Source organism: Micromys minutus (genome assembly GCF_963924665.1).
Source record: "Micromys minutus genome assembly, chromosome: 9".
In the NCBI taxonomy this organism is placed as follows: Eukaryota; Metazoa; Chordata; class Mammalia; order Rodentia; family Muridae; genus Micromys; species Micromys minutus.
This window is the reverse complement of record NC_137978.1, coordinates 36933411-36959903: the sequence shown is the minus strand read 5'-3', so window position 1 is coordinate 36959903 and position 26493 is coordinate 36933411. Positions and strand designations below refer to the sequence as shown.

The following is a 26493-nucleotide window of genomic DNA, read 5'->3' as shown; positions in this document are numbered from 1 at the left end:
TGGGTAAAATAGTACAATTTTTTAAAATCAGATAAGAAAGAACACAGTAGTCACAATTGAATTTTTAAATTTTTTATTGGAAGCATTGTAATTAAAACCCATGAATAGATTTCTGAGAGTAAAATAATTAATGAAAATTGTTGAAGATTGGTTCTAATGCTGAGTTAATCAGGTCCCCAAAATCCCCCCAAATCGGAAATCTGTGTGTCCAAACACTGAAGGTCCTTGTCTCCAGTTGGCTTTTGTTCAATCTATAAAAAGCCAATGGCAAATGGCTGGGCAGTGAGAGAGAGAGAGGCAGAACTTTTAGATTTGAGAGGGCTAGGAACTGGAAGGGAGGAAGAAGAGAGAACCGCCATGATTTGGAGGGAGACATCAGATTTAGAGCTGTAGAAGAAAAATCATCATGTAGGTGAGAAGGAATTCAGCCCCTGGAAGGGCTACGCAGAAGTGTCTCGGGCAGCAAATACTAGGGGGCTGCCCAGAAGGAGCTAGAGCAACAAAGATAAAATACTGAATTAGAGGGCATTAAGCCAGGAGTACAGGAGGGAAATGTTCTCTCTCTCTCTCTCTCTCTCTCTCTCTCTCTCTCTCTCTCTCTCTCTCTCTCTCTCTCTGTCTCTCTCTCTCTCTCTCTCTGTCTCTCTCTCTCTCTCTCTCTCTCTCTCTCTCTCTCTCTCTCTGTCTCTCTCTCTCTCTCTCTCTCTCTGTCTCTCTCTCTCTCTCTCTCTCTGTGTGTGTGTGTGTGTGTTTCATTCACGGATCCAGATAGATCTTGAGCAGCTGTGCAGGTGTGCCTCATTGGTAACACAAAGCAGTTTAGCTAATTACAGAAAACCTCATAAAATTAAACAAAAATAAGCTGAACACATTAATATTTATCTTTAAGTCACAGTAATTATCAGGATCATTGTTTAAAGATACCCTGAAAAAACTAAGAAACTTAATGATTAAAATTCAGCTTTACGAAGACTTATGAATACAGTTTGCCTGACTTAATAACACAAAGGCAAATTCTAGCTGATTAAAAGTCATTTAAAAGCCATTCATTCAAATGACAAAAGATTTTTAAAATACACTATACAGCTACTTATAGCACTGGAAATAGAGAAGGAATCAGCAACTTGAAAGAATTTTTGTAATATAAAACAAACAGAGCTTTTTTTGGAGAAAATCATTCAAAGCTGAGCATCTCTCTGAACAAACACAGTAAACAAATAACCAAACCACCCACAAAACCTTTTTGGATACACTAAAGGTCTAATTTTCCTGAGAGAGGATGAGAAGAACTAGGATTCCAAATTCCATGTTAACACTCCACCATGGGCACGAGAGTTATAGCTGCAGAGTTGGACTTGAAGCTATCAGGTTCAGTTGTGCAGTGCTGGTTTTATTCACTTTAAAAGTTCTTTAAAGGGGTAAAGGCAAAGACTAGAATTTAAAACACCCACCCTAAACAAGGCACCCCCAAAAGACCAGCTAAAGAAAGTACAATCATTTCAGTACCTAAGACTCCAAGAAAAAATTGTATTTGTCTTTATTTTTTGAGACAGGGTTTCTTTGTGTAGCCCTGCCTGTCCTAGAGCTAGTTCTGTAAACCAGCTTGGCCTTGAACTCAAGAGAGTTTCCTGCTTCTGCCTTCTGAGTGCTGGGATTAAAGGCATATACCACTGTACTGGCTGGTTTTGTGTCAACTTGACACAAGCTGGAGTTATCACAGTGAAAGGAGTCTCAGTTGAGGAAATGCCTCCATGAGATCCAGCTTTAAGGCATTTTCTCAACTGGTGATCAAGGGGGGAGGGCCCAGCCCACTGTGGGTGGTGCCATCCCTGGGCTGGTAGACCTGGGTTCTATAAGAAAGCAGGCTAAGCAAGCCAGGGGAAGCAAGCCAGTAAGTAACATCCCTCCATGGCCTCTGCATCATCTCCTGCTTCCTGACCTGCTTGAGTTCCAGTCCTGACTTCCTCTGGTGATGAACAGCAATGTGGAAGTGTGAGCTGAATAAACCCTCCCACCCCCAACTTGCTTTTTGGTCATGATGTTTGTGCAGGAATAGAAACCCTGACTAAGACAACCACTATCACCTGGCTCCAAAACTATTTTAAGGTGAAAGAATAGGAGAAAGCAGCAGAAGCCACTCTCACATTTTCCATTCTCTTCCTCAGAACTGATCATAAGAACCAAGGAAGGTTTTCTCACTGTCCCTCAACACAGGTCCTAAGATCCTCACAGTAAAAGTTACCTCCCATACCAGGAGGTAAGTAATCCTGGAAAAATCTGAACATACTGTCTGGCTCTAATTGCTGAAGCCCCTGAGTTATGACCATGACCATTATACTTCATCCCCTTTGCTTAATTTTATTTCTCCCTAACTACTTTATTAAACCTGGCATAAAAATATACAAACCACTGAGTACCGTGTCCTTACAAAGGCTCAGATGTCATGGTAAAACTTATATATGAGTTAAATGAATGTTTTTCTCTTGTTAATGTCTTTCATTATATGGAGATATACAGTGAACATATAATAAGGAGAAGATAGTTTGCTCCTTTACCATGAGTACATTAAAAATAGTTTAAAAGTTTTACTGAAGCTGCCACCATAAGGACATCAATAATGCAAGGGTCTTCAGGATACAGCAGAGGTTAAAGGAGAGAATGGGCACTTGCTTGAGAGCATGTTTTATAAAGAACAACCATTTCTTTCATAAACTTTAAAAGTTAGAAGACATATGCACATCTGTATATGCCTACAAACACATGCACATCTGAGGCTTAGAATAACTTAGCCAAATTATTTGGATATTAATATAAGCTCAGGCGAGTTGGAGATCAAAATCTATACACAGGCTTGAAAGCATGAGCTCCTGGTCATCTCTACTATTTACTTTGTGATGTTGGTTATGAGCCCAGCCTCTGGCTTGAGCTCCTGTGACACCAATTGTTGAAAGGCATTTAAAGTTGGCACTTTAAATAACAAAAATAATAAAATCATTTTACAAAATTCAACTATATTAAAGATTTCATCTTGTTTCAAAATTGTTTATAACTTTCAGTCATCAGATTCACATATTAACTTATTTTTATTAGCTATTTGTATATTTGTACACATCAAACTTAAAGTTTTAAAATTTGCTTCAGGATACTTCTCCAACTCATCTTCTCTTTCTTTTCTACCTCCAAATTGTCCTACAAGATTCATAACACTTTGACTCACCGGCTACTCACTGAATACATCTTGCTAACTTACAACTTATTCTTCACAATTTAACTTTAAAAATTAGTGAAAACTCTCTTTCAGCCTTCTTGACTCTCTTTTTCCTCAGTAAACAATTCCTCTTCTATATGACATTTATAACTGGTTCATACTTAAAACATTTAAATTACATTATAATTTTCTCTCACACATACAAGTTAAATTTTTAAAATAAAATTTAAAACTAAGTAAAATTAAAGTACACACTTTAAAGTTAGAAAGCACATAGAACTAAAACAGTATTTGAATTTTGTAAAGTGTATGTTTCAAAGGAAATAAAGCAGAAACCTTACATCTTTTAACCACATTGTGCACAACAATGGCAGCTGCCCTGAAGGTCCCTGTTCGCACTCTGTACCCCAGCTGGCCTCTAGAAGGTTCATTACTTTCATATTACCACTGTGGCAATTTATTAATGTGCTCAATGCAAGTAAATTGAAATGACAGTCATGGCAACTAACATTTCATATTACTAGAGCTTCCTCTCACCAGTAGTGCCACAGATAAGTCTTCTTAATGCAAAACCTAAATTTTTGTATAGTAGTCTGAGATCTTCAACATTGATATTAGTACTAAAAATATTTTTCTAAAAAGCACAAAATCTATAGATCCTCATGAAGATAGACAAAGGAGCCAGGCACAGTGGCACCTGCCTGGAAGGCTGAAAGCCCTCTAAATGCACAGCTACTTGGTACTCACTGCCTTGCACTGATAATCACAGAACCCCAGACAATACTCCTATTTGCCTTTCTTAGAGCTGCTAAACTCAATAACAGCTCTAGAGTGCATCATGCGACAAGGCTGACATTTGAGATCAAGCTGTAAACAGACCTATCTCTAGCAGCCCTAGAAAATTAATAATGATCGTTGTAGCTAAAATGGAATGCTACTCTAACAAACAGTAAAACCGAGGACTTAATCCTGGAATTAAGTTAAGAGAAGGAGCTGAAAGAGGTTTAAGGACCTCAATAAAAAACACCTTGATGGGCTGGAGAGATGGCTCAGTGGTTAAGAGTACTGACTGCTCTTCCAGAGGTCTTCAGTTCAAATTCCAGCAACCATATGGTGGTTACAACCATCTGTAATGGGATCCAATGCCCTCTTTTGGTGTGTGTAAAAACTGATATAGTGTACTTATAATAAATAAATAAATAAATGAATAAATAAATAAATAAATCTTTTTAAAAAACACCCTGATTTGATGGGACACATGGTTATAAAATGTAAAAATATTTCTGGTGGGACCTTCGAAGGAAATAAAATACAAGTTATTGGACATCTTTGAGAAATCTCTGATATAGTAAAGTGGCAGAAAACTTTGAATTGTATTTGGCAGTTGAGTTTTTCTAGAAAGTAAGAGTGATTACCTGGGATGTTTATCTCATATTACTAATTGAAGTGTGAAAGGGCCTGGAATCTTCTTGATGCTTAAAGTAAAATGTAGAAAACAAATCAAGAAAACAGTAAGCAAAAAGAAACCATTAAGAATGACTTGGAAAATTTAGAGAGTGCATTTAGAGAGTTTACTCTGAAAACAAGGTAAAAAATGAGGCTAGACAATCATTTGTGTGAGTCAGTCAAGCATCTCAGCAAAAGCAGGGTATACATTACATAGGAAAATTACACAAAGAGTCTCTATCAGATACTTGGGATACCAGTACATTACATGGGAAGAATGAAAAGGTTTTGAGAATTTCATACCAGCAGAAATGTCTTCAGACTGGACCAAAGGGGCAGAAATAGAGCGCTATAAAAGCATATAGTTTCCAAAGGCAGAGTCAGAGACATGGGGCAATGAGATCTTAGGGTGAAAGGATAAGGGCATTTTAGCAGCTCAGAAGGCACAACTTAACCACAAAATACTATTATCTTAGAATAGAATATAATGTCTCCTACCGAATTGTGAACTTACTCTAGGCCAGTGACACTGGTTCTGGGATCATAACCAAGGGGTCAGTAAGTTTTTTCTTTGATTTTTCTTTTCTTTTGATGGGGGGGGGGGTGTTACAAGGATGGAGGGAGGATATATGGAAGGACTGGGAAATGAGTAAGGGACTGAGCTACATGATGTGAAATTCCCAAAGCATCAATAAAAACAAAAGTCTCCCTTTTGAAGGAACTCTCTCCTGTGACTGCCCTATCATTGCATCTTGGAAGCAGGTGACCTGCCTTCTAGGCCTCACAGAGTTGGTTTTGACTCAGGATGGGCCATATCTAGGGGCTTACTCAGCTAGATTCAAATAATTAGAAGAAGAGATTTGGAATTTTATTTAGGAAAGATTCTGCCTCAAAAACAAGAACAAAAAAAGATAGAGGAAGATGGACAGCTCCTAAGAAACAATATTTAAGGTTATCTTCTGACTTACACATACTTATTGCATGTGCATATATACACACACTCAAACAATGTGGAGAAAAAGGAACTCTGCACACTGTTGGTGGGAACATAAATAAGTATAACCATTATAGGTTGTAAATGATTATGGTCAAATGATATAGCTTCCTTATTCTTCACGGATGAAATTGTCATTATGTATAAAAAATATCACATTTTCTTTATTTCATTCCTCTGTTGGCAGACATGGTAGCCAATATCTTGAAATGTTTTCTGTACTTTTTCTTCTAACAGTTCCAAAGTTTCAGGGCTCACATTAATTTAAAGTTGAGAAACAGGGATCTAGTTTCATTCTTCCATGTGTGGCTAGGGTTTTTTTTTTTTTTTTTTTTTTTTTTTTTTTTTTTTTTTTTTTTTTTTGTTTTGTTTTTGCTGTTTGTTTGTTGGAAACAGAATCTCACTATATCCACCCTGGTTGGCCTGGTACTCTCATCATGCTAAGTGAAATAAGCTAGATACAGAAAGACAAATTTTCTCTCATACACAGAATCTAGAGTTTTTAAAGGTAAGACTGAACGTATGAGCAGCTCTACTTGGGCAGAGGGAAGGGACCTGCATAAAGGGAAAAGGTATAATGGGGATGAGAATAATCAAAACACATGACATACATGCATGGAATGCAATAACCAATGTACTATGTTGTACAATCAATGCATACATTTTTAAAAGTCAATCTGGGCTAGAGAAATGGCTCAGCAGTTAAGAGCACTGACTGCTCTTCCAGAGGTCCTGAGTTCAAATCCCTGGTGGCTCAAAACCATCTGTAATGAAATTTGATGCCTTCTTATGATGTGTCTGAAGACAGCTACAGTGTACTCATGTATAATAAATAGATAAATGAGTAAATAGGTAAATAAATAAATCTTTGAATTAATTATTTAAAAAAAAAAGTCAATCTACCACATGAGACATCTGCCCCAATTCTGAATATACATTTCAAAGAAAGGAGTATACTACAGAGATACTCCTACGTCTATGTTCACTGAAGTACTATTCGCAAGAGCATATACAGAGAATCAAGCTAGGTGCCCATCAGATGAATGAATCAAGAAAATATGGTATCTGTGCTCGCTAGTTTTTATCAATTTTACACAGAGTAACCTGAGTAAAGGGAAGTTTAACTAAGGAATTGGCTCTATCCGATTTGGTCTGCAGGAAACTCTGGGGGATGTTTTCTTGACTGATGGTTAATATGGAGGGCCCAACCCAGTAATGCTACCCTTGGGTTGGGTAAGAAAGCAAGCTGGCCATTAAGTAGAATTCCTCCATGGTCTCTCTGTTTGAGTCTTACCTTCAGGTTCTACCCTTGAATTTCTGCCCTTGCTTCCCTAAAAGATGGGCTATAACTTATAAGGTGAAATGATCCCTTTCTTCCCCTAAGTTGCTTCTGATTGTGTTTTGTCACAGCAACATAGAATCAAACTATCCATCCACACACGTGTGTGTGTCTGTGTGTGTATAGATAAACATTTTTAAGCAATGAAATCCTGTCATCTGCAGCAAGATAGATGAAACCAGAAAATATTTATTGAGGTAAGATATGCACAGGAAGGCAAGTACCACATATTCTCTCTCATCTGTGGGAAATTAAAAAGTAAGAGAGAAGGGAAACATGGTAGTCTTGATTATAGAATAGTGTTTTCAGAGGGTCAGGAAGAAGAATTAGCTAGACAAAGAGCAGGTTAAATTTGACTATATACTGTTAGCAGTATTGAAATATCACATTGAACACCAATGTGTAAAATAAATGCATGCTAATAAATAAATGAAGCCAATTATCTTACATTTACATTTCAAAACAAATTTATCCAAAAGTTTCACTGAACTTAGTAGAAACTGTTGTTTCTATTATTTCTTTCATTCATTGACTCATTCATCATTCATTCATTCATTCATTCTAGAACTCAAACTCAGGGTCTCACACATATTAAACAAGTGTTCTACCACTAAGCTATACAGTCTCTGTCTTGTTTTAAATTAAACACGTGAAATAAAATTAAGGTAGAAAAGCAAAGATAAAACATTTCAACAATTCAACTAGTAGTTCTCAAAAGAAGGCGGTGTAACAACTAAGTATCAAGGTCAACCAAAAAACAACACAACCCATTGGCTCAGCAGCTGGATCTGCCCCTGTTCAGCATACCTGCTTCGTCATTAACTAAAATTGCTTTAAGTCAGCTGCAGGTGTGGTGGAAATCTAAGAATTCACAGAGTTGAAGGATTTGGTAAATGGGTTCTTGAACAAGAAAGAAACAAGACAATTTCTAGTTCTATATGCTTGTTTAGCAACAGTTTCTAAGTTTTCTACAGTAAGAGGACATCTGAGGTCATTAAATAATATTTACATAATATACTCTGAAAGATAAATTTCTGAGTGGTTTTCATTATATAATCATAACTAATAATGAAAATACTTTTAGTAGAGCCACAAACTCTATTGAGATGTGTGTTACACAAATGTGTGTGCACATGTGAACTGGAATGTGTGCACCTTTATGTGCACAAGCCAAAGGTTTGTGAAACACCTTACTCTATTTTTTTTTTTTATAAAGGGTCTCTCACTGAACGTGGAGTTCATCGGCTGGGCTAGACCTGGGCAAGCCCCTGGAGTCCTCTGTCTCTGCCTCCCAGGACTGGGATTACATGTGTGCACCACCATGCCCACCTTTTCCTATGGGTGTTGTGAATCTAAACTCAGGTTCCCAGGATTACACAGCACGCATTTCACCTCCTGAGAATCTCCCTTGCCCCTGAAAAGATTTTATTTTTGAAAGTAATTATAGGTCTTTTAACTTTATCCTATACTTTTCATACAGACAAAATCATAACTACTCAACTCACCCTTATATACAGAGGTAATAACTATTAAAACATTTTTAAGAATCACACAAACAATTTCAATAAAAAAACTATCTATATATGAAATCATTTTTGTTCACAAGCCAATGTGAGGACATATTCATAATTCTGCCAAATAATGGCACTGTGTTTTCAATTAAGAAACTATTATATGGTAAGAATTGTTTATATTTGTCTGAATGCTTTCTGTTAACCTGCACTTGGCACATTTTGACAGCTACATGTATAACATAGATATAAAAAATTTATTTGACATTCAGCTAGCATATACTCTGGCACATAAGTCTGTCTATAGATTGCAGTTTATCAGATCCATAAAATGAGTCAACCATTTGTCATATCATTATGAAAAATATGTTTTAATTAAATTTCAAATAAATAGCATCTAATCCTTTATTTGAACAGTTTTAGATTTATAGGACATTGCATAGATACTTTGTATTTTCCACTCAGTTTCCTGGTTATAATATCTTGTGTTATAATAACATGCATATCAGTTACAGTTAATAAACCAATGCCAATACCCTACTAATTATAGAGCCACTACTTGGGTCACATTTCCTGAATTTTACTTAACACACTCTTTTTGTTCCATGATGATACCTAAGTGATTACAATATATTTAGTTGTTCTATCTTCTTAAGCTTGGCTTGACAGCTTCTCAGACTTCTTTTTGTTTTTTCTTCTAATCATGTACACAATTTTTGAGGAGTACCAAACAGCTATTTTTCAGACAGGTCTCTAGCTAAGATTTGTTTGATGCACATGAGGGTTATAGGCTTAGTAAGGAAGGACACTGAAGTTCCTTTCACCTGGATAAAAACTTGAAACAGGTGAGGGAACTCCATCTCTCTCTGCAGCACCAGGCAAGTATGGTTAAAGTACTGCTAAAATTCCAAGCATTGTTAAAAAGTACTGTTAAAACTGATTAAATCTGGGAACTAAGAAGATGGCTTAGTCTATAAAGTAATTACTGTAGAAGCATGAGGTCTTGAGTTTGAGCCCCAGCATACATGTAAAAACTTCGTGTGGTGGTATGTACCTGTAATCCCAGTGCTGGGAAAATAGAGAAGAGAGAATCCTTAGAACTTGCTGACTAGCTAGTCTAGTCAAATCTGTGAGTTTCAGGTTCAGTGAAAGGCTATCTCAAAAAATAAGGTGGAGGGCCAATTGAAGAACACTCACAAATTAATATCTAGCTTATATACATGCACACATCTTCCAACACATAAACAGGTATACACATAAAAATATCTACTAATGTCACAATTAGTGTTAGTAAGTTCTTTCTGATTTTATTGCAGGTGCTAGAGAGATAGGTTAGTGGTTAAGAACACTAACTGCTTTTCCAGAGTTCAGTTCCCAGAACCCATCCAACAGCTTGAAATAGACCACAACTCTAGTTCCAAGGGATCCAATGCCTTTGTCTGGCATCTGCAGGTACCAAACACACAAATGGTACACAGGTATGCATAGATGCAGATAAAATATTCACACACATAAAAATTAATTTAAAAATCTTCTTGTAAGCACCCCAGATGGATGTTCACTTTACTGTAAATGAACAAAGATATTAAGGGATGGGGCAATGTGACCCTATAATTGAATTTCCTCTTGCTTCTTTGGCTACTGAAAGGGGACTCAACAGCCAGCCAGACTACTCTTAAAGGAACACTAGCTGTTTCCAACAGTCCACAGATACTTTGAAAAAACTGCATAAGGACTACTGCTGATTGCTCTGGCTCCTGAAGGTACAGCCTTAGCCAGGACAGTTTGAAACAGTCTGGACCTGTCTTTTTGCTATTACAAGCCTCAATACACTCCAGATGACCCTGAAACCATTTCCAACAAAGGCAAAAAGGTACATTTTTTTCCTGTTGAGACTACTGTACTAAAAAGACATCGATGCAACTGATGTAAAACAAACCTTCATCTGAATGCCAGGCTTGCTATGATTGGTGCAAACACTCATTTTCTGGCTATATGAGCAGAGATTGGTTACTTGGCTGAGAGACAACTTCTCTGCCATTGCAAAATTAGGCACAAGTAAAAACTTCTTGGGTGGCCTTTTCTTGCCTATTTCTAGTTGTGGGGGCTGAGCTGGTATCAGAAAGAGAGAAGCAGCAGTGACAGTAAGACAGCAGAAAGGCAGGCAGAGGAGCAGCCAGGACTCTGAGCTGCAAAAGCAGATCTGTCTGTATGGGCAACAATGCCAACAACAGAGGCTAAAAAGCATCAGTAGTTGCCTCCTGAACAGTAGCAACTGAACTGGGAAAAGAGGTCATAGTAACAAGAGGGAACTGAGCAATTCAAGAGGCCATGTAGGGCAGAAACAAGGAGAATGGCAGAAGTAGAAAGAGAACAGAGTTGAGGCTGACAAAGAACTGAAGACTGTAGGGAACCTGAGAAGGGAAGCTGCAGGCCTCCTACTCACTTCAAGGTTTCCTAAAGGCTGACAAGCTCTTAGGAACAAGTCAGAGGTCTCAGACACCCCAGGCCAGGAGCTATAAAATTGACAATTGCCAAGGGCTCAGGAATCTCAATTTTTCAGGCCAATGAGGGAGCTGGAACACTGTAGAGCTAAGGGCCTGGCTTCCTGAAGCCTGCAGGAAAGCTGTAACACTAGAAGGTACTTTATCTGTTGCTTCTCCACCCGCCTACTGCCTTGTTCTCTGGGGTCAAATGCCAACTGGCACCATGCCAAAGACTTAACACTTGGGCTTTGTTTTGCCTAGCCTAACCACAGTTTCTAACCTAATACAGTGAATTAGTAATGACATCAGCAAGGGAAGAAACCATCTCATCCTTCTTTGTATCATTAGAGAGTCTGTAAGTGACTGGTTGAGATGGGAAAGAAGATGCAGACCAAAGGTTGAGAGAGTATAGAAATTTTGGAGCTTATTAAAACATGAGCATTAACTCTTTGGTTTTTTTTTTTAAGATTTATTTATTTTATATATGAGTATGCTGCTGCTGTCTTTATACACACAAGACGGCATTGGATTCCATTAGAGATGGTTGTGAACCACCTTGTGGCTGCTGGGAATTGAACTCAGGACCTCTGGAAGAGCAGTGAGTGCTCTTTAACTGCTGAGCCATCTCTCCAGACCCTGACTTAGCTCTTTAAAAAAAGGAAAATACATTTTCTCAAATTCAAAATCAACCTCAAGCTGAGCAAATGACTTAACTGGTATAGTGCTTACCAGGAAGCAAGCTGTAGTCCCCAGAGCAGATATGGTAATGTGAACTTGTAACCTTAGCTTTGAAAGGCTAAGACTGGATGAGGATCCACAGGGTGCCAGCCAGCTGGCCAGCCCAGCCTAACATGGAAAGTCCAGATCAATAAAAACCCATCGCAGAAATAAGGTGGACAGTATTCCTGAGGTTTTTCCTCTGGACTCCATATGCATGCATACCACCTGCATTGACGCCAACACATGCAGAAAGAATCTTGATTGATTTACTGAAACACGCCATTCTTCTACTTAGATGTTAATCAATTTTCTGTCACTCTAACAAATACTTGAGACAACCTACTAATGAAGAGGAAATATTTATTTTGGCTCAATTTTAGAGAATTCAACCCATATTCAATTGACCCTGTCATTCTGGGCCTGTCATAGATCACCACTGTAGCTGTGCAAAGCACTTTCCTCATGGTGGAAAGCAGGAAAAAAAAGAAAGAAGATAATGAGGTCCCACTATTGTTTTTGAGGGTACGCCCCCCAAGTAGCCCAGAGACTTTCCATTAGGCCCGTATTTTAAAGGTTTCAATAGTGTCTAAAAGCATCAACCTGGGGACCAGTCTTAAACAAATGCCTTTTGCAGGAAAATTTAAGACTCAAACTATAGCATCAGGATTCTAGTTTGCCTATATTGTTTGATGAAATAATATATATTCAATAAACATATATGTGTTAACTGTCATAAATCAACTTATAAAGTCCCAAAATTATAGAACATTGCTAGGGACAGTGTACATGGTAAATGGAAAAGGCAATGAAGTAAAGTCAGGCTGCCCTGTGTTTCAAACTGTTTCCTAGCACACATTTCTTAATTGTGGCCAAATATCTGAGTCCCGGGGTCTATTTTTTTTAACATATCAAATAGAACTAACAATACTCGTATGCAGTTAGTGGAAATGTTTTCATGTTTCACTGTATCTAGAAGATACCCAAGCTACTCAAGAAAGGTTAACCTCCTGCTTAGTTTAGTGCCTTATGTGGAAAAAGTGTCCTATAACTACATTCTAGAATAAGACAAGATATGTACAAACACACATAAAGAAGATCTGGTTGCCACTTTGATACATTGGATAAACTCTGAAGCGGTTTCCCACGCTTACCCTTCCCCTACACCATGTAACTAGTTTGTGCCTGATATATAGCAGCCAATCAAATACCTCATGATAGTTGAGCCAAGAATTAATAGAGCTAGATTCTAGCTTTCATGCCTTTGCCAAGCTATTTCTTTCACTGAACAAGTAGCAGTTCCAGAACTTGAGTTACAAGAGATCTTAGATATCACCATTGCAATGTCCTTGCCTAAACCACAAAGCCAGCAAATGGAAGACTAGAACTGAAGAGAGACTTTCTAACTACCAAGTTATACAATTATGTCCTAATTAGATGCATCTGTGGGATTGGTGTGTGTGTGTGTGTGTTTGTGTGTGTGTGTGTGTGTGTGTGTGTGTGCACGTGCACACAAGTGCAGGTGCCCTCAGAAATCAAAGACATTGGAAGTCCCTGGAGCTAGAGTTACAGAAGGTTGTGATCTACCTAGTGTAGGTGTGAAGGTGCTGGAAACTGAATTCAGATCCTCTGTAAGAGCAATACCCACTCTTAATCACTGAACCATTTCTCCTGACCCCAATTTCCAGACTGTTAAATTCTGTTTAAAAGTTCTCTTCCATCCTCTCAGTTGTAAAGTATTTAATGTTCTTTAGAGTATCTAGAAGCCCTTTACTTTGTCTTGAAATCCACTAAAAACAAAAGGATAAGTTCTATTTTTGTTAAAAACAGAAGATACAGAGTAAACAAAACTGTCAATATCAATCCTGATTAGCCAAAAGTAACCATGTTTACAGTCTTCAAAGGATAAAAATTCCTTTCTTCATGTTGATACACCAAGCACTTAAAAATAGAGATCTCTTTTGAATATCTGACTCTCATCTTCTCAAACTAATAGTATTATAATCACCAGCCCAGAGAAGTGACAGTAGGTTGAATAATTAGTATTCTGAAAACTGTAACTCTATTATCTTGGTGTCTTGTACTTAAAGCAAATGACTTTTTTAAAAGTAAATGCTGTTTTTTAAAATATATTTGTTTTTGACTACTTTTTGTTTCTCATACTGATGACTATTCTTTTTTAACTTACTATTGTCCCCTTGACATTCAAAACACTAGTTTCTTTTTTTTATTGAAAAACTTTATTTTAAAAAACGAAGATAAATGTACAAATTTTTAAGCATTTTTGCATAAAAGTATACGAATACATTTTTAAGGTTGTAATTAAGTATTTGTGGGTACATATACATTCACATATGTATATATGTAACAATAATATAGGAAAAGAGGCTATTAATTTGAGGGGATAGGAGAGAAACTGGGAGGGGCTGTAGGGAGGAAAGGAGGTTGTGATACAGTTCTATTTTAATTAAAATATATTCTTTTTTTTTCTTGAACTTCACACAGTCTGTGAGTTGTTTCTGGGGTGTTCAGAGCTTTCTAGGGTTAGTATCCCATTATCAGTGACAGCATATTATGTCTGTTCTTTTGTGACTGGGTTATCTCACTCAGGATAATATTCTCTAGATGCATCCATTTTCTTAAGAATTTCATAAAGTTATTGTTTCTGATAGCTGAGTAGTACTCCATTGTGTAAATGTACCACAATTTTTGTATCTGTTCATCTACTGAAGGACATCTGGGTTCTTTCCAGCTTCTGGCTATTATAAATAGAGCTGCAATGAACATTGTGGTGCATGTATCTTTGTTGTATGTTGGAGTGTCTCTGGGGTAAATGCCCAGAAGTGGAATAACTGGGTCTTCAGGTAGTACTATGTCCATTTTTCTGAGGAACCGCCAGACTGATTTCCAGAGTGGTTGTATCAGTTTACAACCCCACCAACAGTGGAGAAGAAAACACTAGTTTCTACCAATTTTGTTTATATGTTTATTGATCATACACATAGACTCTGATCCCAGGCTGCCAGAGCTCAAATCTTATTTTTACAACTAGCCAACCCTGAGACCTTGAGCAGACCATTGGGTGCTATACAGATAAACACTGTTGTACTTCCTCTTAATCCCTTCTTCCAAGACATTTCTTTGGCGGACCCTATTCCATTCAAAAGGGTCTTTTTCTCTTCCTATGTGAAGCTGTCTTTTCATTATCCTTCTCAGAGTTCATACACTGTTCTCCCTACAGAGACTTCCAAGGTCTCCTCCTCTTCTGCCTTGGCACGCTGCTGTTCACACCTTTGTGTTCTGAAAGTAATTTAAATGTATTTCAACCAAAGCATTTGTTATGCTAGATTCAAAGAGTTTAGGTAATTTAATACAGCCCATATTAGGCTATTTCAGACCTACAAAACCAGAAATTTCATATGATTCAATTTAATTATATCCCTTTATATTTCTGTTATCTTATTCCCATACTATACTCAAAAACAGCTATATATTAATATTTAAAACACAACTGGTGAGATCATATTTTAAGTTTAATAAATAGAGATACATATATTCACTACACAGTTGAAATATAATTTAAGCTTTATATACTTATTTTCAGAAATTTACTCTAACTTAAATGTTTGTGAGATTTACAAGTTCATTTTCATTATCATATGTAATTATATTAGGTAAAGTGTCAATATTTTCATTCTTTTGTTAAAATATATTTGAACTAGTTTTTGTTTTGTTTTTTGAGACACGATCTCTCTTTGTAGCCCTGGCTGTCCTGGAGCTCAGTATGTAGACCAGGCTGGCCTCAAACTCGCAGAAATTCACTTACCTCTGCCTACGTGCTAGGATTAAAGGTACATGCCACCATGCCCGATCTTAGCCTTATTTATTTATTTATTTATTTATTTATTTATTTATTTATTTATTGCTATAAGCATGTGTGAATATTTTGTATGTTTCTTTTTTAATTATTTATTTTTGAGGTTATAATATTACATTATTTCCCCTTTCCCTTTCCTTCCTCCCACTTACCCTTCCTTACTCCCTTTCAAATTCATATCCGTTTTTCATTAATTCTTGTTATATACACTTATTTATACATAATTACAACCTGCTATCTGTATAATGCTACACATATGTAAGTTTTCAGGGATAACCATTCAGTTTTGGATAACCAATTGATGTCCTCTTCCTTGGGAAAGACTTCGCCCATTCCCAGCATTCCTCAATTGTCTGTGGACAGACAATTAAGTAGGGTGAAGGTCTTTTGGATTTCCCCACTCCTTCACCTAACATCTTACCCCTCCAGCCACTTTAGCATGTCTATGGTTGTCCTTGTTTAACCCATGTTTAGGTAGCCATGCAGGTGAGGCTTTACGGGTGTAGCATTTTACTGTCAACAGGTGCAGCCAAATTGTTTTCTGCTGTGGTTGCATAATTACTAGTCTCACTAACAGTATCCACAAGCTCTTTTAGCTCTCCATCTCCACTAACTTTTGATATTGCAAGGCTTCATTTTTGCCAATTTGGTAGGTATAAAATGACATCCTGTAAGAATTTAATTTGTCCAAATGGTAATAAACATTTATTCTGTCTTATCTGTCTACTGATTTGTCTTGTTTTAATTCTCTAAAAGGAATTTTTATTATTGTACTAATATTGGCTATTAAGTGTACCACAAGTGTTTTCTCAACTCTATGACTTATCTTTTATTTTTTTTAATTACAGTATCCATCTTTATCATAGTATACTACTAGTTTTATGTCAGTTTGACACAAGCTAAAGTCAGCAGAGAGGAGGAATCCTCAATTGAGAAAATGCCTCCTTAAGATCCAGCTGTAGAGCATTTTTAATGAGTGATCAATAGAGGAGGACCCAGCTTATTTTGTGGGTGGTGCTACCCCAAGGCAGGCTAAGCAAGCCACGAGGAGCAAGCAAATAAGCAGCACTCCTCTATGGTTCCTGCCACCAAGTTCTGACCTGTATGAGTCCCTGCCCTCAATGCTTCTGAGGATTTCCTATTATATGGAACTGTGAGCAAAATAATCCCCAAGTTGCCTTAGGTCATGGTATTCTAGCACAACAATAGAAACTATAACTAAGACACATTTATTAGATACAAATAAGTATTAGACATAAATATTTGTTGAACTGATGAACAAATGAAAGCCTGTAAAATGCAAACAACAATGTGTCTAAGCTCAGATAAATATTCTCTTACTTTGGGATTATGACTTTGGGATTATACGTGTTTATACTCCTAATTTTTTATTTTATTTTTTTGGGGGGATGGGTTGTTTTTTTTTTTTTTTTTTTTTACATAACCCTGGCTGAGCTGGAATTTGCTTTACTTTTGAAGAGACAAATGTAATATAATTTAGAAGCCATCTACTACAAAATTAGAATTGAAAGTCTAAACTTCTAAATTGTTATGAATGAATATATTGATTTTTCTGTTTTCTCTCATATGTCACAGGACACAACGGTTAAAACAGTCTCATTTCCACCATGTTAGAGTGTCCCAGAGGAATGTTTATATAATAAGTGTCTTAGGATTTCTACTGCTGGGATAATACACTAATCAAAAGCAACTTGAGGATGGCAGGGTTTAATTCATCCTACAGTTCCTACAGTTCCTTACCGTGGACCATTATCAAAGGACAGGGACCTAGAGGCAGGAACTGATGGAGAGGCCATGGAGGGATGCTGCTTGTTGGATTGCTCACTATGGTTTGTTCAGCCTGCTCTCTTCTACCACCCAGGACCACCTACCCAGGGGTGGCACTGCCCATTAATCAAGAAAATGAATCATCAGCTTGCTCACAGGCCAATCTGGTGGGAGCATTTTCTCAACTGAGGTTCCCTCTTACCAAATGATTCTCTCTAGGTTGTGTCAAGCTCACATAAAACTAACTAGTACAATAAGGATGGTATAAAGCAACTCTAATAACACATTCTAAGAAAGCACCTGGGAATGTGGCTATAAGCCAAGCAGCAAAAACCACTGCAGATAAAATGAAAATATATGTACATTCTTCCATTTTTAAAAGTGAATAATATTTATAATTAATAACAAGGGTAAAAATACAGCAGCACTAATTCACAATAACTATGAGGGGAACCACCATGAGGCTCAATAATATACACCAAGTTTTTAGAAAGAGGTCAAAGAGGCAGTGAGCCACAGTGAACAAAGCAGAGTGTAGTAAGACCTGGTTTTTAGGAGTCATTCTGACACTTCCTAGCTGTTCCCAATTGGACATATCATTTTCTCCATCTGCATTTTCTCCATCACAAAATCCTGTTGACAATGTCTGGCATCTCATTAGGATTAGTACATACTTCAGATTTAAAAAGATGTGTACAACATCTTCTGCAGCTATAATCATCTGCCCTTCCCCACGATACCTTTCTACTGTGGCCTGTAGCAGCCCCATAGCCAAACTGGACATTAGCTGTAGAAGATCCTTGATAACTAGAGTTAGCATCAAAGCTTTGACCAATGTATCTATCAGTTTCAGATAAGGAAAAAGGGACCCAACATTTCGGTGTCTTATGTGACCAACAACTACCAAGAATTTACTCACAACCTCTTCAACCTTACAACCTTATAGCTGTACCTTCCCTCATTTTATAAAGAACTGAGTATCTGAGAATCAAAGTGACCTGCCTCTATGCAGCTAGTATGTAACAACACTGAGAGATCTGGGCTTTGTTTTAACTCTAAGTCAGTATGGCAGGAAAGAGAATCTTTTACCAATAGAATATAGAATTTGACTGAGCCTATATACCAAATAAGGTCCTTGCAAGGATTAAACTAGAGCTTCAAAACAAACCATAACAGTTACTTTGTTAATCTGAAATTGACCTACAATGGGGCTTATTGTCAAAGAGGAACTATTTACTTCAAACAAAAATCTGAACTTCTGAATTAATGTGTATAAAGGAACACATATAAACCTGGGTAGGTACAGAGGGCATACACCTACTGCTCACTAATATATCTGCAACCAGTTCCAAATGTGATAGTGTCAAGGTTTTCACGGAACAGCTCCAGTCCATTTCTCTAGCCACAAATCCCATTATTGACTTAAACAAATAAAATACCCAAATTTGTGTCAAAAGCTAAGAATTTGAAACAAAAATACTCTATACTTGATAGAGTATACTTGGTAGCTAGGCATAATTATTATTTAATCTACTGAGATATCTCCAGAGCCCAAAGAAAATTTATCTTGAATGTGAAGACTAAACTTATTTCCAAATGTTGAAAACGATTGCTCTTTCCTACTGTAGTTTTACTTCCCTTAGATAAGAGAATACTTACTGTATTCTGCCTAATAATTTGGTAAGTGTGGGGGAGGAAAAGCTTCATTTCTGTAAGCAGAGCATAAGCCCATTAAAAGTAGAGACAAGAAAATAAACATTTACTTTACTTATATAAAGAGCCAATTGCTTTTCTAGTGCCTCTTATGTTTTTATGTAAACTTTGTGAAATTCTATGAAATAAGATTTTATTTATTTCTTTTATATTAATCAGGGTATTTACAGTCATAAGGCTAGAAAGTAACAGAGCCTAGATGTGAATCCTGGTGTTTCTTAAACCCAAAGCCTAGGCTCTTTCGAATAGACTGACCCAAAACCACTACTTTATCTAATTGTTAGTCTCAGTTTTTATCTAATTGTTTCCTACTTACCTACAAGCATCAGAGAAAAATCCCTTTGTCATTATATATGGGCAGAAAAGGTTCAATATACGGTATTTGCCATTATTTTCAAGACTCAAAAAAGATTTTTTTGGTGCAAACAATAATGGATGTGAGTTCTGAATAAAAATGAAGAGATCAAACCATGCTTATAAGCAGGAAAAGGTAAACCTGATTTATCCTCTCCTGCATGTAAAAGTCCTCCTCTGAGGTTTGTGCCATCTGGCAGTACCACTTTCTGCCCGGCTGCCTCCTGTGTCATCTACTACCTCAATTAGTCCTTTATCTTTACTGCACCTGGGTCACAATCTTCCTCTTCTCCTCATCCCATCATCCTAAATCACTTTGCTATCCTCACAGCTCCCGAATACTCCATTTCAATGACCTTCACTTCTGTTTATTTTAGTTAGCCACCCCCCACATATATATATATATATATATATATATATATATATATATATATATATATATATATATATATACATACATACATACATATCTAGTTGTCATCTGGAACAGTTCCACATAAGACAAATTTATTATTTATAATAATAAACTAATATTTTATGTTCTGACCACATTATTTTTTCTTCTTCCACCTTACTTCCATTATATTTGCCCCCTGGTCTAACTCAAAAACTTGCTAAATCTAAAAATAAGAAATAAAATAAACCCTTCTCCAAGTGTTTCCTGTTTCAATTAGTGACACCATCCTCCCATGGCCATCCAAGTCTCAGGCCTGAGCACAACACGATGTTATTATTCCTCATAAACATAAGACCTCGTAAGCTTTTTCAAGTTCATTTCTTCCTTTTTCATCTCTGTGACCATTTTTAATGTTACTTCAATCATACAAAGTTTTTGTTTTTGTTTTTTAGCAATCCTTTTGGAGATTAAAGAACATCCCACTGAATTAATTTCACAATGTTCATATATACAAGGTCCACCATGACACAGCCTCTGCCAGACTGGAGCTTCCTAATTTACTACATTTTATCTTAACTGTTACATTACTGGCAGACACAGAACGCTGTGGGATCTATGGGGTCACACCTTTTTTCACACTTTTATTTGTTCTATTTTCTCTAAGGCACATTCTACTCCTCTTGGCCCCTTATCACTGGAGCCTGGGCTCATCCCTCCTCAAAGCCTGGCTGTTCAAAAGCCCACACTTTTAGGCAACTAGAACATTCTATGTGCAGTACTAAACTTTTATTGAGATAACCTGTGTAAGCACCGCACTGATCCAGCTCTACACTGATTAGAAATGTCTCACAAATGTGTGTCCAGCTTAGCACCGTGCACATAACACGATGCCTAACACGTGGTAGTACACAAGTATAAGGTTACAGTACAGCAAGTTTAAACACTGAAAGGTTCAGACCAATGTTTTCCCAGTTTTGAATTCTTACACTGGAGGGTTCAGAGACTTCTGTACTTATACTGTTCTGTGCAGAATGGTGCCACATGAATTTTTTAACAAGTTACAAAAAAGTGAAACAGCATTTGTACAAACATGCCAGAAAGTAAAATCTGATATGTATGGGGCTAAAGAGATTGCTCAATGTTTAAGACCATGTATCTCTTCCAGAGGAACCAAGCTCAGCTCTTAGCGCCCAAGTGTTATCTTACAACGGTCTCTAACTCCAGCTGGAGGGAGATCTTATTCCTCTAGCCTCCATGGGCAACGACACTCAAGTGCACACACAGACACACACAATGAAAAAATACTTTTAAAAATTTTGACATGTGCTACAAACTTTAAAACCGCTAACCAATTCAAGAAACAAAGACATAGGAACACAGATAAACACAATTCTGACTGCTGGTGTGCTTGCCTTAGCTACAAAAGCAGTGAAACTTAGATCTAGAACAATGTCCCAGACACAGAGCTCAGCATTTTATCTACAAGCCCATCACTTCTCTAAGGGGTTTAAGAAATTACTTGTTTGCTGGGATGCCTAGGCAGGGTCTAAGAAGCTGATAAAGGATCCATTTTAAGCACTTTAACCGTATGTACCACCAAGGAGAAATGACTTTAAAAAATTAAACTTTAAAAAAAAAGGAATGCTTTTTAATGAGCCAATAAAAAGTGTTTTTTCACAGCAAGTTGAGGCCGTCTGTTGGCAGGGCAAAAAAAAGCACAGTTCATTGTAATAAGGCAGTTCTCTCTCCGAGCAAATATTAAATTGCAGTTTGGCACCAATCTAGGTTTCAGTCCTTTTTAGAGCAAAAATAATAAGCTCTTTTATTTGCATGATATATTACACTGTACAATCTTTTGATATACATTAGCTCACTTGATGAAGTGTTCAATTTTTCAAAGGAAGAGAAACCACAAAACAGGATGATCTCTTTTAGCTTTGGTGAACACATGCTACTAGACAGCTTTCCCTCACGGCTCCCCACCCCCAACCCCCTAAGTTCAACACAGTACGAAAATGAGGAAGGGAGAGTACTTTTTATTTAAGGTCAGTCCTTTAGGGTTAAAGCTCTTCCCTCAGCAACGATTACGTTTGGTCTCTCTGCTCACAATAAGCTCTTCTGTGGGGGCAATATGGGCAAACTAGTGTTCATCAAAGGAGCGGATCAAAGACCAGAGTAAAGAGAAAGACGAAAGGAACTGGGAGTTAGCCAAAATTAGACTCAGGGGACACGATTACTATCTTCACTCTTAAACAGCTGCCCATGAGGGAAACGAAGCAGAAAGACGGTTTCTTTCTTTCTACCTATAATCAAATCCATCCAGGACCAGACTGGGTTACTTTGGAACGGTATTGAGGACGGAAAGTCGTCCTAAAAGGTTCGCCGAATTATTGGGATATTAGTTGGGATTTTAAAAGATACTTTCATTACGAATAGGATGAGAGTAGGGGGAACCTGGTAGTCTCTCAGTTCTCTTCGCTTTAGGGGATGTTTTGGGGTTCACCCATCTACCTGGGAACCCCTTTCTCTGCTGTGCTCCAAGGTTGTCCGCCGTCCCCATCCAGGTTCGAAAGCTGCTGTAGCCGCCCGGTGCTGGCCCGGATTCAGGCAGGTGGCACGCGTGAGTTCTCCCCCAGCCCCGGGACGCCGGCAGACAGCTCCAAGCCCACGGCGCCCACGACCCCCGGTCCTCCGCTGCTGGGACCCAGGAGAATCTCTCCGGCGCCTCCGCACTGGGCCCGAGCCAGGCTTCCCCGATCCTCCCCAAGCCCTGTTGCCCGCGGAAGGGGCCCAGTGCGGGGACTCGCGCGCCGCGCCCCCGGCCGACCCCGGCGCCTCAGGCCGCCGCCGGACATTGGGCCCGAGTGGATGCCGCACAGGCCGCCGGGGTTCGGGCCGGGTTGACACGGCCGCCCGAGGGCCGCGGACACGGACACCGGGGTCACCGGGCGGGGACTCGCTCCGGCCCGTTGCCTTAAGGCGGGCGCCCCTCGGGGCACCGGCCCGGCTGGCGGCGGCCACCGCGGCGAGGCGCTTACCTGAGGGCGACAGCGGCGCGGGGCGCGGGAGGCTCACTCACTCCCTTCCAGCCGCCATGTTTCCGCTGCGCAGGGAGCGAGCGAGGACGCCGGCAGGGGCGGGCGGCGGCTCAGGAGAGAGGCTCGGCTGGGGCGGCGGCGGGCGGCGGGGGGCTCCACCGAGGCGGCGGCGGCCGAGGGGGTGGGGGACGGGGGCGGGGGCGAGAGCTGCCCAGCCCCGCCCGCCAGAGACTCCTGCCGCGAGGTGGCGCGCACAGCGGCCGTTGGGCTCGCGCGCGCGCGGGGCGGCGGGAAGGGGCGACCCCGCTCGCGCCTTCCCGCCGCCTCGCGACCGCCAGCCCTAAGCGCCCAGACACACTGTATGGCTCGCGTCTCCCAGACAAGAGAGTGACGTCCGCTGAGATCCCAGGTTCGAATCCCGTCGACCCTCAGCCCCCTCACCAGGCTGGTGGTGGACTGTGGAGTGACTTTAAAAGGGTTCCTTCGCACCTTTTCTCTCGCCCGTGCGCAAGGCGGGAGGAGAAATACTATGAGGAGAAAATGAGTGCACCTCCAAAAGGGTGCAGGCTTTTTCTTTTGCCCCGCAGTGGGCTTTGAACCTTATCATGCTAGGTATGGTGACCCTGGGTTCTTCCAGTGATGCTTCCCCACCCCACACACAATTGCGTTTCACGAATTTGATGTTTGAGCTCTCGGAAACTGAGGTCCAAGCAGGTAGAGTTACTTCTCCAAGGTCACACAATTTCAATGGCTGCTCTGGCCTGAGGGTCAGGTGTTAGGGGAAAACCTGGTTGATTTTTATCAACTAGAAACACATCTACAGTTATCTCGGAAGGCGGAATCTCAGTGGCGGAATTGCCCCCATCAGATTGGCCTGTGGGCGTTTGATTAGTGATTGATGTGGGAGGTGCTACCGTGGGGTAGGTGGGTGGTCCTCGGTGGTATAGAGAAAGCAGACCACGAAGAAAGCCGGTAAAGTAGTTTTCCTCCATAGCCTCTCCAGTTCCTGTCTCCATGTTGCTGTTCTTGCTCCCTCACATGAACAATGTTGTGGAAGTGTAAGCCAAATAAACCGTTTCCTCCCCCAAGCTGCTTTTAGTAGTGGTCTTTATCACAGGTATAGAACCCAAACCAGAACGGAAGGGTTCCGGGAAAGGAGTCCTTGACCCCAGGCTCCATTCAAATCTAGTTCCTGAAGGAAACTGCAAGGGAAGGCATCTCAGGGTGAGAGAAGGCTGAGAGCAAAGGTATGGCCAGAGACGGCTACTTGGAGTCTGAGAGGCTCTGGGAATATGGTGCTGAAGCGGTTAAAGTTAGAGAGGGAAGGGAAGCGAAGCATTAGGAGTTCCTTGCACATCTAGATTAGAGCTTCAAATTGATTTTTTTTTTTTTTTTGAGTCCATGGTGATATGCACCTTGAGACTTAAGGTTTCCCTAAGATCCTTTCAGGGGTCAGTGAACTGAGGTATCTTTTTCTTGATAATGCTTTGTTGGGAGCACAGCGTGAAGATCCTTGTGCCCAGAGCTCTCCAGGAAAACCAGAAATGGTAAGCCTTTAAGCAGTATTCCTCTGTGGCCTCTGCATTGGCTCCTGCCTCCTGGAGCCTTCCTGTCTTGAGTTCCTGCCCTGACTCCCCTCCGGTTGTTACCTGGAAGTAAGTGTAAGCAAAATAAAAACTATTTCTCCCCAAGTTGCTTTGACCTTGGTGTTTGATCGAAGGGCAGTAGCCTGAGATGAAAAGTTTGAGGGACTATTTGTGTTGGGATGCTAAGAGGGCCAGCCATGGCTGCAGTGAAGAAGAGCAGTCGGTTATAAACTACAAGGCTGCCTTCTCTTCCTTCACCTTCAAATGTAGTGGCGCTCCCAACACTTGAGACAGAAAATCACCAGCTCAAATCCAGCTTGGGCTACATAGTGAGACCCTGCTCCAGACACAAGACAATAAGACAAAGAGTAGAGAGCCCCTCAGGGAGTATCAGATGCCAGGCTCACCGCAAAGCATTTGGCTTCTATCATCAGCCCTCTGCTCGGACTTGCTCATTTTCAGTTCCATGTCTATACAGTTCGAATGTTGCCTGTCAGCCTCACAGGTTAGGAAGTAAAGTCATGGCTTCCCCAAACCTCTATCTTAGTTCAGCACTTCAGGTAACGGCACTGTCAGACTGACAGTCATCTAGGGGTAAAGCTATGGTAGCTGTGTTAGCCTCCTTTCTGCCACTGTGACAGCGTGCCTGAGAGAAACCAAAGGAACGTTTGGGCTTACTGTTTCAGAGATTCCCATGCATCCCATAGCTAACCATGTGTTATATGCATATATGTGTTCATATGTATGTGTACATGCCTGTAGAGGCCAGAGGTTGACACCCAATGTCTTTTTTCTATTGCTTTTCATCTTATTCATTGGGCCTAGACCTCACTAATTAGCTCGGTTGGCTAGTCTAAACCCCAGGGACCTGCCCGCCTGCACTCCCCCATCGCCAGGCTGGGATTAGAGATGGATGCCAGCAGCTGTGCCAAGGTTTTACGTGGGTGCTTCAAGTTTTCACAGCCAGCGCTTTACCCGCTGGGCTGTCTACCTAGTTCCTGCCCATTCGCTTAAAGCGTGTGGTAAGGAAGCAGTAAGAGAGCTCATTTTTATAGCAAAAGGCTTTCCCTAGACCCATTAAGTTAAAAATCTGTCAGTTGATTTCTCCATTCATGAGGTTAGATCCTTCATGATCCAATCACTTCCCAAAATATCCCACCCCGGAACATGGCTACACTGAGGACCAAGCCTTCAATCCATTAACTTTAAGGACATACTTAAGATGCAAACCGTGGTGGTGGTTTTGAAATGACTTCCTGTCCTTATCCAAGTCCAATAACGTAGCTATAGGGGATGTAACCTAAATCCAGATTGTGTTCTCTCCAACTTGCCGACCACAGCTGCCAGATGCTGGCAGCGTGTCTCCTAGTTCATAAAACTTAATAAGACCTCATTAGCAATGGGCCACAATCCAAACTTCTCAGCCTAGCATTCAAGGTTCTCTATGGTATAACCACAGGTTTCCTTTCTAAATTTATTTCCCACAATACTTCTTTCCTCTTCTTTGAATGACTTATTTCTAATTTGTCCTCTGTGTACCCAGCTTCCCCATAAACTTTTCCATCTTAGAATGCTTTTCTCTCCATCACCATGTGTCTAAGTCCTCCCTGTCTTTCAAACACCTGGCTCAATTCTGCCTTCACGCAGCCCTCCATGATGTTGAGTATCAAAGCATCTTCCCTTGTTTACTATAAGCCAGGCGCTCATTAGGTGCTTCACTTGGACTGTCTTAACTCATTCGTGGGATATTGGCTTCTCACAACAAACCTGTGCAGTAAGTAGTGTAATGATTCATATCTTGTAGGCAAGAAAACAGAGTTGTCCCAGGGTCTGCCAGTACCAGCATCAATGCCGGTAAGTGGTGGCCACACAAAGGAACCTGAGCAGTCTTGTTGGGAACATCCTTTCTCAACCACTGTTTGGATTCGAGATGTTTCTCCGTCTCCCATTAGCTCTCACAACCTGCCGTAAGATCTTCTGATCTTCTCTAAGGGCTTTTAATACTTTCTGTCTCATTTCTGGGTAACATGATTTATTTT

General features: G+C 39.8%; 1 protein-coding gene across 1 annotated transcript in view; it reads right to left on the bottom strand.

Annotated features, from left to right (window-relative positions):
• The window catches only part of SCMH1 (Scm polycomb group protein homolog 1), a 118276-nt gene extending 95246 nt beyond the window's left edge, over nt 1–23030 (bottom strand). The window contains exon 1 of the mRNA XM_080920905.1: nt 22869–23030. The gene's annotated coding sequence lies outside the window, so the exon portion shown is untranslated. The remainder of the gene's footprint in view (nt 1–22868) is intronic.
• Between the last annotated feature and the right edge of the window lie 3463 nt (nt 23031–26493).